At 46.3% G+C, this 11744-nt stretch overlaps 1 long non-coding RNA gene across 1 annotated transcript; it reads left to right on the top strand.

Moving 5' to 3' along the window:
* The first annotated feature begins 3480 nt into the window (after window positions 1-3480).
* On the top strand, window positions 3481-6052 carry LOC310713871. Its single transcript, XR_014529472.1, has 2 exons — window positions 3481-3929; window positions 5767-6052. It is a non-coding gene; the product is annotated as an uncharacterized lncRNA (long non-coding RNA).
* The last annotated feature ends 5692 nt before the right edge of the window (window positions 6053-11744 follow it).

The raw sequence follows: 11744 nt of genomic DNA, 5'->3' as shown, positions 1-11744 counted from the left end.
ACCAAGAAAAAACTGCCATTTATTTGTTTGTTTGTTTGTTTGTTTGTTTGTTTATTATTGGTTTTTTTGTATCCCTCCCCAGCAAAAGCCAGGCTCAGAGCAGGTAACAACAAGTAAAAATAGCACAGTGTACATAAAATCACACAGTCGATTAATTAAAATACATTCTAAAATCAATTCAGAATCAAATTAATGGCAACCATTGGGCTAGAGTTCTATGAGGATCAGTGGCGTAGCGTGGGTTCTCAGCACCCGGGGCAAGGCAAGTAATTTGTGCCCCCTAACCCGTGGATTTTAGCACTCGAGTCTCTTCCGCGCCCCCCCGATGTTGCACCAGGTGCAGCAGGCCCCCCTGCACCCCCCACGCTATGCCACTGCTCCCACCACAAGTCTTCAGGACAGCCATCCGAAGGCTGGCGCGGGGAGAAGGTCTCTCCGCCCCACCGCCAGGCTTCGGAGCAGCCTTCCGAAGGCTGGCGCGGGGAGAAGGTCTCTCCGCCCCACCGCCAGGCTTCGGAGCATCCTTCCGAAGGCTGGCGCGGGGAGAAGGTCTCTCCGCCCCACCGCCAGGCTTTGGAGGAGGTCCGAGGACAGTGGGGTTCCTGCTTCCTCCAGGAGGGCCGGCCAAACGCGCCCCCCCAAATGTTGCGCCCGGTGCGGCCGGCACCCCTGGCACCCCCCACGCTACGCCACTGCTGAGGATTACAGAAGGAGAGAGGGGGTCAGACTGTGCCTTGGCCAAAGGCCTGGTGGAACAGCTTTGTCTTGCAGGCCCTGCCGAAAGATGTCAAGTCCCGCAGGGCCCTAGTCTCTTGTGACAGAGTGTTCCACCAGATCGGGGCCATGGCTGAAAAAGCCCTGGCTCTGGTCGAGGCCAGCCTAACCTCCCTGTGGCCCAGGACCTCCAAGATGTTTTAGTTTGAAGATTGTAAGGTCCTCCGTGGGACATACCATAACCCTACCACTAGTTCCATGTTGGGTGATTGTCTACGCCATAAAGTTGCCAAGTGATCTGCCTTGTGTTATGTTCAGTTACCACTATGCTCAGAAGTGTCTCCTTCTGACCTACAAAATGGTTTTCCCCCGGTACTTTTGGGGAAAATATTGTTGCTTCCCCCTCTAGTATATTCCCTCCTCTTCTCCTACTTTAATATGTTACGCTATATATATATCCCATTTTTGGGCAAAACATTATGTGTTCTTTTTATACACAATCATATTCTATTATATGGTGCAACAGATCATATGCAAATTTCACGGTGGCGTTTTATGTGATGGGCCCTGACCTATCTTTTAAATTATCTACACTCATATTGCTAAGGTCTTAAAGAGGAGACCTTTCGTTTGGTTGGAAGCTGGCCCTAAATGTATTACTGTGCCAGAGAAAAATAGTCATCAGCCTATACAAATAGACACTTGGGGAGGTGGGGAGGCAGGCCATTTGCCAGGATTAAAAATATATGGCAGCATGATTTAAGGGAGCAATCCTCTGCACAAGAAGCTGGTATAAAACAAGCCAAATTAAATGAATCTAGTGTAAAGTTACACCAGCTCCAAACCCTGCTCAACAGCTGTGCTGAACATGCTTAGGATCCAGCCTAAGGCCCCCTTCTGTGTTCTCCCCCCCCCCCCCGGCTTCATGCCCCTTTTTTGGAACTTACGCTGGCCTCAGTTCAGGCAGTTGCAACTCAGGTGGCTAAAATATCTGTGGCTGATCTGGGGTTGGGGACTTAAGTCCCATGGACTGCAAGAAGATCTAACCTCTCTATTCTTAAGGAAATCAGCCCTGAGTGCTCACTGGAAGGACAGATCCTGAAGCTGAGACACCAATACTTTGGTCACCTCATGAGAAGAGAAGACTCCCTGGAAAAGACCCTGATGTTGGGAAAGATGGAGGGCACAAGGAGAAGGGGACGACAGAGGACGCAATGGTTGGACAGTGTCCTTGAAGCTACCAGCATGAGTTTGACCAAACTGCGGGAGGCAGTGGAAGACAGGAGTGCCTGGCGTGCTCTGGTCCATGGGGTCACGAAGAGTCGGACACGACTAAAAGACTAAACAACAACAACAACAAAGAGCCAAAAATCAGTTGGCTAAACCTGAGATCCACTGCATCCTAAGCTGCAGTTCCTGGCAGATCTTACCATAGGATTGCCCCCTTTTATATTTCTCTATAAATAATGATTCCTCGCTACCAACCAAACTCACTGAGATAACATGTTGTGGCAGAGTGTCTGGTAGTACATGGAAGCTCAGGAAATTTTGAGAAATATCGTGAAAGTTTTCTCTCTCCCCCCCCCCCCAATTTCTTTCTTTGGTTTTACATATTAAAATTCACAAACTTACCACAACACATTCCAACAGTACAAGATTCCCACAAATCTCTGGACTTCCCACCTCCCTCTCCATGGGTCCCATTGTTAAACCCTTTCGGCTGCATCCTTTATAGTAGTCCAAATCTTCATTGTATCCATAGTTCTCGTTACATTACAAGTGTTATTGCAATCCCTCTAATGATTTCAACTGTTTCAGTGTTATCCAAGGTAAATTATAAATTTCCTCCATTCCTTATTAAAGTTTTGGAATGTGAGCGGTTTATAAAAGGCAGAGGGTGAATCATTGAGAGGACTGCCTTAAGATTTATTTATTTTTCCTGGAAGATACAGAAACACAAACTGTGCACAAGAGGTTTTTCTTCTTCTTTTAACCCTGAGGACTTTGAAGAAGAGAAAAAACAAAGCTGCCAGGATCTGAGGCCCACAATTACCTTTATGTCTTTTTTATCCTGGAACAAAAGACAAGCATTCTAGATTACAACTCCAGGAAAAAGAAACCTGGAAATAATAATAATGTTTATTACTAGCATGTTACAAGCCAGCCCTGCAGTTAAAGTATGTTAAAGAAATCCCTCATCAAAGACCAGACTTTCCTGGGGTAATAATTCAGAACTGTTATGAAGGAGAAGTTTCAAAGCTCAGAAGTGGCAATATGTGTATGCCAAGCAGATGAACAAGCAACACAGATCAAGTCCCTGGAGAAAAGAGCACAGCAGATTACAGTGGGCGCCACAGCGGAAGAAAGCAGACAATAGCTAGCTAACGGGAAAGCAAAACAAAAGAAGCAGTGGACAGTGCCAGAAATGTGGCACATCGCATGAGAAGACAAGATGATATACTTCTGGATAGCCTCCAACATTTCACAAATAGATAGAGTGACACTCCTAGATAGGTACTGGCACATGAATTCACCCAGGTATCCAATCATGAGACTGTGTGGATCGGGGGCATAAGCAATGCACACAGGACCATAGCTCAATGGCACCATAGCTCAATGGTACATGCTTTGCACTGTGGGGGGGGGGTTCAATTCTCAGCATTGGGAAAGGGCCCTGTCTAAACCTCTGGAGAACCACTGTCATCAGGGTAGACAACACCAAACTATTTTTATATATATATATATAATTTTTATTAGTTTTTTAACATACCATTTTCAACAGTAATTAAACATATTTTTACATCTTATTCAATTTTTTTTGACTTCCATCAGTCCCGTCTGAAAATTTTCCAATCTAATCTCTGAGTATACATTTCTTATTTTCCGTGTTACATTTAAAACTCATAACCAATATCTTTGTTCTTTATCTGCTTTGTATCAATTCATATATTCCTCCTTACAAAACTCCTTGTAGTCCTACTAGCGTAATTTGTTGGTTACAATTGCTCTTCAAATAGTTCATATACTTCTTCCAATCTTCTGTAAATCTCTGGTCCCACAGGTTTTGAATCCTTCCTGTCATTTTGTCCAATTCTGCATAGTCCATTATTTTCGTCTGCCATTCTTCTTTCATCAGAATTTCTTCTGAATTTCAGACAACACCAAACTAAACGGATAAAGGGTCTGACTCAGTACAAGGTAACTAGGTATGAAAAGTATGGAATCCTGAATAGCCTCTACCAGTCAGCGTTAATAATAATAATAATAATAATAATAATAATAATAATAATAATTTATTACTTATACCCCACCCATCTGGCCGGGCCACCCTAGCCACTCTGAGCGGCTCCCAATAGCATATTAAAAACACGATAAATCATCAAACATTAAAAACTTCCCTAAACAAAGCTGCCTTCAGATGTCTTCTAAAAGTCAGATAGTTGTTTATTTCCTTGACATCTGATGGGAGGGCATTCCACAGGATGGGTGCCACTTCCGAGAAGGGCCTCTGCCTGGTTCCCTGTAACCTCACTTCTCGCAGTGACGGAACCACCAGAAGGTCCTCAGAACTGGACCTCAGTGTCTGGGAGAACGATGGGGGTGGAGACGTTCCTTCAGGTATACTGGGCCGAGGCCACTTAGGGCTTTAAAGGCAGCACCAGCACTTTGAATTGTGCTTGGAAACGTACTGGAGCCAATGGAGGTCTTTCAGGACTGGTGTTATATGGTCTCCGCAGCCACTCCCAGTCAGCAGTCTGGTTGCCACATTCTGGATTACTTGAAGTTTCCCGGTCGCCTTCAAAGGTAGCCCCACGTAGAGCGCATTGCAGTAGTCCAAGCGGAAAATAACTAGAGCATGCACCACTCTGGTGAGACAGTCCCTGGGCAGGTAGGGTCACAGCCTGCGTACCAGATGGAGCTGGTAGACAGCCATCCTGGACATGGAATTAACCATGGACAGCTGTGAGTCCAAAATGACTCCCAGGCTGCGCACCTGGTCCTTCAGGGGCACAGTTGCCCCTTCAGGACCAGGGAGTCCTCCACGCCTGCCCACCCCCTATCCCCCCAAAACAGCACTTGTCAGGATTCAACCTCAATCTTTACATGGGTGTCAGCAAAGAGAAAGCCCATGAATGTGCTGCTGCTGTAGTCACTGCTGTAGGTGTCAGGGACTGGCTGTACAAAGAGGAATGGTACGAGGCACCAGCCAAGGAACCCCAAAGCGAAACCCCAGAGGAGGAAAGCTCAGAGCCAGGGGACTGGTGATGAGACACTGAGGAGAGGTCAGAAGGAGAAGAAGATTGGGAGGAGGTGCAGAATGCCAAAGGAGCAGCAGGGTTTAGTGAGCAGGAAGAGCCTGTGATAGGGAGCAGTTCAGACTCCAAGGCTGAAGCAGATGAGGGGGGGGGAGCGGTCAAGAAACTGCTGAAGAATCCAGGGAGTCTCCCTCTCCTGCGGTGACAAGCTCCCCTCCCCCTTGGTCTCCAAGAACTCACAGAGTAATGAGAAGAACATAACAGAGGCCAGAGGTGTGCAGACGCAGTTTGAGACTGCTTGGGAGACATCCGGGAGAGGAGGAGCCTTAGAAAGAAGTGGAAGACAAGGGCCTTCAGTCCTGGCAATTGCTCCATAGGGGCAAGAGTCCTACTGAGTAGTGTTGCTGAGACCACTAGGCCAAGTAGTATGTTTGCTAACTTCACTGACAATGGAGATCTGCTTCCTTTATTGCTGACTTGCACCTGACTCTAGCCCTGACAGAAGGTTCTGCTGAAGCGTGATAGGAAACCCTTGCATGATTGAGGTCCCTAATTTCACAGAAACATACACCTGTGTAGCAGAGATTCCCGCTATTCTGCACTTAATGGGAAGACATTCGGGGTAGGTGGAGGTGATGTGTGGCAGCACATCATGTGGCAGCAGCTGTGGCAGGCACAGTTCCACTCCTGGTAGGTTTGGGAAATGTCTCCTGTCTGGAACCCTATGAAGCTGCCAAAAATCCAACTCAGCTTAAGGCAGTTTCCTGTGTGCCTAACTTGTCCCACTCTGCTGTAGGATTGGTGCCTGTGGTCCTGAACTTCGTACTCCTGCAAATCAACTCAGTCACATTTGTTGCTGTCCAGGGTCCTGACCTTAGGAGGTTGGCTCAGGCAATCTTGCTTTCCACCACCCCACCTGGGCTGCCGCCGCCACATCTCAGCGATGGAGATGGCTATGGATCAGGACAGCAGGCAATTTCTGCAAGACAATAATCTATTGCTACAGCATGTGGAATGAAGAAAATAAACTGTCAAAAGCCTGTGAATTATTTATCTAATGGATTGAATAATTGAATTATTAAGGCAAGTACTGGTGTAGTGATTATTTAATGGAGAGATGATTTCAGGGTTGAAGCACGGATGCTCTCACGCTCAGACATAAAGAGAAAATGGGAGAGGTGCAGGCAACCTCACGTGGCATGTGATCTAGTTAACACTGAGCCTCTCATACTGGCTCTGATGATACCACTTGAAAGTTCCTCTACAAATTTTCACAGCTTCCTCTTGTCACAAGTGGGTGGTGGCTGGAACAAGACAAATACTGGTTTTCAGCTTCAGAGGTGCTACTTAAGGCCACTGGCCTCACCAAGCCCAATGGTCAATTCTTGAGTGGATCAATTGATTTACCTTATTTCCAAACTGCTTAAAAATATTAAGCTCTCTCCTCCAAATCCAGTCCTGCAGCTGGTGCCAAAAACTAGATGAGGCCATGTCTGCCACCAACCTAATAATAATAATAATAATAATAATAATAATAATAATAATAATTTATTATTTATACCCCGCCCATCTGGGCGGCTTCCAAAAGAATATTAAAATACTATAATACATCAAACATTAAAAGCTTCCCGAAACAGGGCTGCCTTCAGATGTCTTCTAAAAGCCTGGTAGTTGTTGTTCTCTTTGACATCTAGTGGGAGGGTGTTCCACAGGGAAGGCGCCACTACCGAGAAGGCCCTCTGCCTGGTTCCCTGTAATTTGGCTTCTCGCAGTGAGGGAACCGCCAGAAGGCCCTCGGTGCTGGACCTCAGTGTCCGGGTAGAACGATGGGGGTGGAGACGCTCCTTCAGATATACTGGACCAAGGCCGTTTAGGGCTTTAAAGGTCCGCACCAACACTTTGAATTGTGCTCGGAAACGTACTGGGAGCCAATGTAGGTCTTTCAAGACCGGTGTTATGTGGTCTCTGGGACTGCTCTCCCAGTCACCAGTCTAGCTGCCGCGTTCTGGATTAGTTGTAGTTTCCGGATCACCTTCAAAGGTAGCCCCACGTAGAGCGCATTGCAGTAATCCAAGCAGGAGATAACCAGAGCATGCACCACTCTGGCGAGGCAGTCCGCGGGCAGATAGGGTCTCAGCCTACGTACCAGATGGAGCTGGTAAACAGCTGCCCTGGACACAGATTTGACCTTTGCCTCCATGGACAGCTGTGAGTCCAAAATGACTCCCAGGCTGTGCACCTGGTCCTTCAGGGGCACAGTTACCCCATTCAGGACCAGGGAATCCTCTACACCTGCCCGCCTCCTGTCCCCCAAAAACAGTACTTCTGTCTTGTCAGGATTCAACCTCAATCTGTTAGCCGCCATCCAACCTCCAACCGCCTCCAGGCACTCACACAGGACCTTCACCGCCTTCACTGGTTCTGATTTGAAAGAGAGGTAGAGCTGGGTATCATCCGCATACTGATGAACACCCAGCCCAAATCCCCTGATGATCTCTCCCAGCGGCTTCATGTAGATGTTAAAAAGCATGGAGGAGAGGACAGAACCCTGAGGCACCCCACAAGTGAGAGCCCAGGGGTCTGAACACTCATCCCCCCCCCCACCACTTTCTGAACACGGCCCAGGAGGAAGGAGCGGAACCACTGTATAACAGTGCCCCCAGCTCCCAGCACCTCAAGACGGTCCAGAAGGATGTTATGGTCGATGGTATCAAACGCCGCTGAGAGATCCAGCAGAACTAGGAAACAGCTCTCACCTTTGTCCCTAGCCCGCCGGAGATCATCAACCAGTGCGACCAAGGCAGTTTCAGTCCCATGATGAGGCCTGAATCCCGACTGGAAGGGATCCAAATGGTCTGCTTCTTCCAGGCGTGCCTGGAGTTGTTCAGCAACCACTCGCTCAATCACCTTGCCCAAGAATGGAAGATTTGAGACTGGGCGATAGTTGGCTATCATGGCCGCATCTAAAGATGGTTTTTTAAGAAGCGGTTTAATAACCGCCTCTTTCAGCGAGTCTGGGAAGGCTCCCTCACGGAGGGAAGCATTCACCACCCCACGAAGCCCATCGCCCAGCCCTTCCCGGCTAGCTTTTATAAGCCAGGATGGGCAAGGATCAAGGAGACAGGTGGTTGGTTTCACTCGTCCGAGCAGCCTGTCCACATCCTCGGGGGTAACAGATTGGAATTGATCCCACACAACATTGTACAACATTGTACAACTTGAACAACATTGTAATGCACATATGCCATATGTACCTTGAAATTGGTTGGGGCCAACAATGGTCACTTTTCAGTGCCAGCTAAAAACTTAGGGTGGTATTCAACTAAGTTTTATTCAGAGTTGGCCAGTTAATTATCATGGCTAAGCTAGGTCCATTAATTTCAATACGTGTACTCTGAGTAAAGCTTAGTTTAATACCACCCTTACCTCTTTTGCCAAGCCTTTAGAGCTGCAGCGTGTATGCAGTCTCAGATTGAGTGGACAAACTCTAACTTCGAAATTCAATACTGCAAATTCTAATAAAAACTGACCTGAAGCAAACTGGCCTTGCATTAAACAGTGGTACAGTGCATTAAACAGTCTATACAGTGGTACCTCGGGTTACATACGCTTCAGGTTACATACGCTTCAGGTTACAGCCTCCACTAACCCAGAAATAGTACCTCGGGTTAAGAACTTTGCTTCAGGATGAGAACAGAAATCGTGCTCCGGCAGCGCGGCAGCAGAGGGAGGTCCCGTTAGCTAAAGTGGTGTTTCAAGTTAAGAACAGTTTCAGGTTAAGAACGGACCTCCAGAACGAATTAAGTACTTCACCTGAGGTACCACTGTATCTATATTTATAGGATTTCACCTTCCCTGAATGTTGTGATGCAATTCTTAGGTCATAAAATGTATGAAAACAAGGTTGTAATGATGAGGTGGATGTACATTTTGAGAGAAGATATGTGGGGTGGGTGTTTAGAGAGAGACCTTTAAAATGTGTACTTAAACTATGTATAATTACATGCATATTTCTGTGCAGTACTTTTCTGAAGAAAAAAATACAGGCTGCTGTTGAAAAGTGATGAGACTGACTTAAGAGCGAACACATGTAAAAGTGGTTAAAACCCAGAAAGACACCAATCCATCCATCCTTTGGTATTAGCTGAGCTTTGTAAGTTTATACGACTCTCGTCGCAAAAAGACACAGCTCTGTGAAGAAGCAGAAAAGCTCAGCGATTTTAAGATACCTGTTGCTTCCCTGAGACAACCAATGTGAAAATGTGTTTATTATTGTCTGACAGACCATTTTAAAGAGACAAGAAAGGGAGGGAGAAGTGTGATATAGAGCAGATTCTCGGGAGAGGAAGAGAATTATCACCCTTCTGGTGGAAGAGCAAATGGCTACTTCGCAAGAAGACAGAGGCTAAAAGGGGGCAGTGGAGGGGGATAGGATGTGAAACTGATCATTATACTTTCTTACCCAGAGATTAATAGGCAATCAGTGTTACCTTAACCTGTGTATGCTTTATTCACTCATAAAAAAATGATGATATTGCTCGCCTGTCTTGCCACAATAGCACATTTCCTGATGTGTGTTTCCCAGTTAATAATTGTCTGTCAAGCAGCTGATCGGAGACAAGGCCAGAGAATGCAAGTCATGATTAATTGCTAGTTGTAGGGCAAGTGATGCTGGAGGGGGGGGAGGGGAGCGCAAAGAAAGGCATGCGCTCTCTGGCATGCAGGCCGCTACGCAACCGCTGTATGCACAAGGATACAATTTGAGTGACCACGGCAGCAATGCCAGGTTTTCATTCCCCCTGCCCACTTTGACCGAGTGGCACTCATAAGCGGCCCTCTGAAGAACTATGTACCCAGCTGTGGTAACCAGCAGGGTTCCTGCCATTTTGCAGACAATGGGTTGGCTGCGTGTAGTTTTCTGGATAAGTCTTGGGGGCTTTATTATTCCCACCTTCCAAAGTTCAAAGCTCGGAGAACTCTGAGGGCTGTACGACATGTTATTTTAATTGCATAGTAAGCAAACATGATTTTTTAAAATACAGTGGTACCTCTGGTTGCGAACGGGATCCGTTCCGGAGGCCCGTTCGCAACATGAAAAGAGCGCAACCCGCAGTGGCGCGTCTCTGCATGTGCGGGTTGTGATTTGCTGCTTCTGCACATGCGTGTGATGTCATTTTGCGCTTCTGCAGTACTTCCGGGTCACCGAGGGACATAACCTGAAAGAACATAACATGAAGCAAATGTAACATGAGGTATGACTGTAATAATAATAATAATAATAATAATAATAATAATAATAATAATAATAAAAACAGTAGGCTTGGAGGGTAGTTTTCATTGGGACCAGAGAGTGCGGGCAGGGGCTTTACTCCTTCACTCCTGGGGCGCAGACTTGGGTCCCAGATTGTGGGTGCCCAATAGCACCTGTGAAATAATGTGATGTCATGACGTCATGTTATGGCGGCAGCAGTGCAGCGCTGCTTCCGGGGCCTCATGGGGCCTCACAGGTCATGTTGGAGGCCTCGTGAGACCTCTGACACAACTTCCAGTTTCTACTGGAAGTCATGTTTGGAGTCCTGTAGGGCCTCCAACGTCACTTCTGAGGCCTCGCAGGGCCTCGGAGGCCACATCCAAGGCCTCTCAAGACCTCCGATGCAACATCCAGTTTCTACCAGAAGTCGCTTCCGAGGCTTTGCAGGGCCTCGGACATCACCTCAGAACTCCAACATAACTTCTGGTAGAAACTGGAAGTCGCGTCAGAGCCCTGTGCACCCAGGGCCCCCTGGGGTTGGCACCAGTGTTCACTCCCCCATCTGAGCATCCCTGCTCCCCAAGCTGTAATTAGACTTTGAGGAAAAAGCTACAATTGCTAATGGAGATGCTTTAATGCATGGAAAGCATGGATGATTTCATCTGGATTGTGTCTGGGGAGGGAAAGGTTTGAAAGTCCCCTCCTCATGCACTGAGGAAATTTCTGATATTTCCTTTTTTTTGAATCCCCACCAGAAAATAAGACAGTTTTGCAGAATTTTCTTCAAATACCCTCCAGTAATTTGTCTCTCTCTGTGTGTATCTGCCACCATTTCACACACATATAATGCCCTATAATGATGCTAGGTCTGCGGAGCCATGAAAGATACAAAGATGGTGGCCAGGCTGCCAACACTTGGCAAAAATAAATAAAATCATATTTACGAAAGAAGGTGTACTATGGACACTGAAAATGGTGCACCTCACCCCTGAGAAACTTTGGAGAACGTTTCCTCCCACTGGATGAATCCAATGAAAAATACACCCCATTCCAAGGTGATAGAGTACATGGAATTGGCAGAAATGACTGGCAGAATTCGAGATCAGGGAGAAGAGGCGGTGGAAGAAGAATGGAAAAAAATTAAAGACTACTTGCAGAAATACTGTAAAATTAATGAATGTTAAAGGGATGTTGGATTGAAAATAAGCGGTGCTGGTAAAAAGATTAACAAGAATATGTAAATATGGATTGATAATGGTGGAAAATATATATTTATAATAGGTTAAGATGCTGAGTAAGGACAAATGATAGAGGGTAAGGACTTGCTGAATTAAATATCTGAACTGGAATACGAAAAGGGAGGTGTGAGGAGGTCAGGAAACTAGTAAATGAAGTATAAGATATGAAATTATTGATTTTCTTTTTTTCTTTTTTCTTTTCTTTTTTCTTCGTGTTAACTGTTTTCTATTCTGTATTTTTCATGTGTTTTGCTTTTGTATTTTTGTAATTCTTTTTTATTCTAT

This window comes from Podarcis liolepis, assembly GCF_965112155.1.
Source record: "Podarcis liolepis genome assembly, chromosome: 8".
Classification (NCBI taxonomy): domain Eukaryota; kingdom Metazoa; phylum Chordata; class Lepidosauria; order Squamata; family Lacertidae; genus Podarcis; species Podarcis liolepis.
The sequence above is the reverse complement of the archived record's forward strand: the minus strand, read 5'-3'. Positions and strand labels throughout refer to the sequence as shown.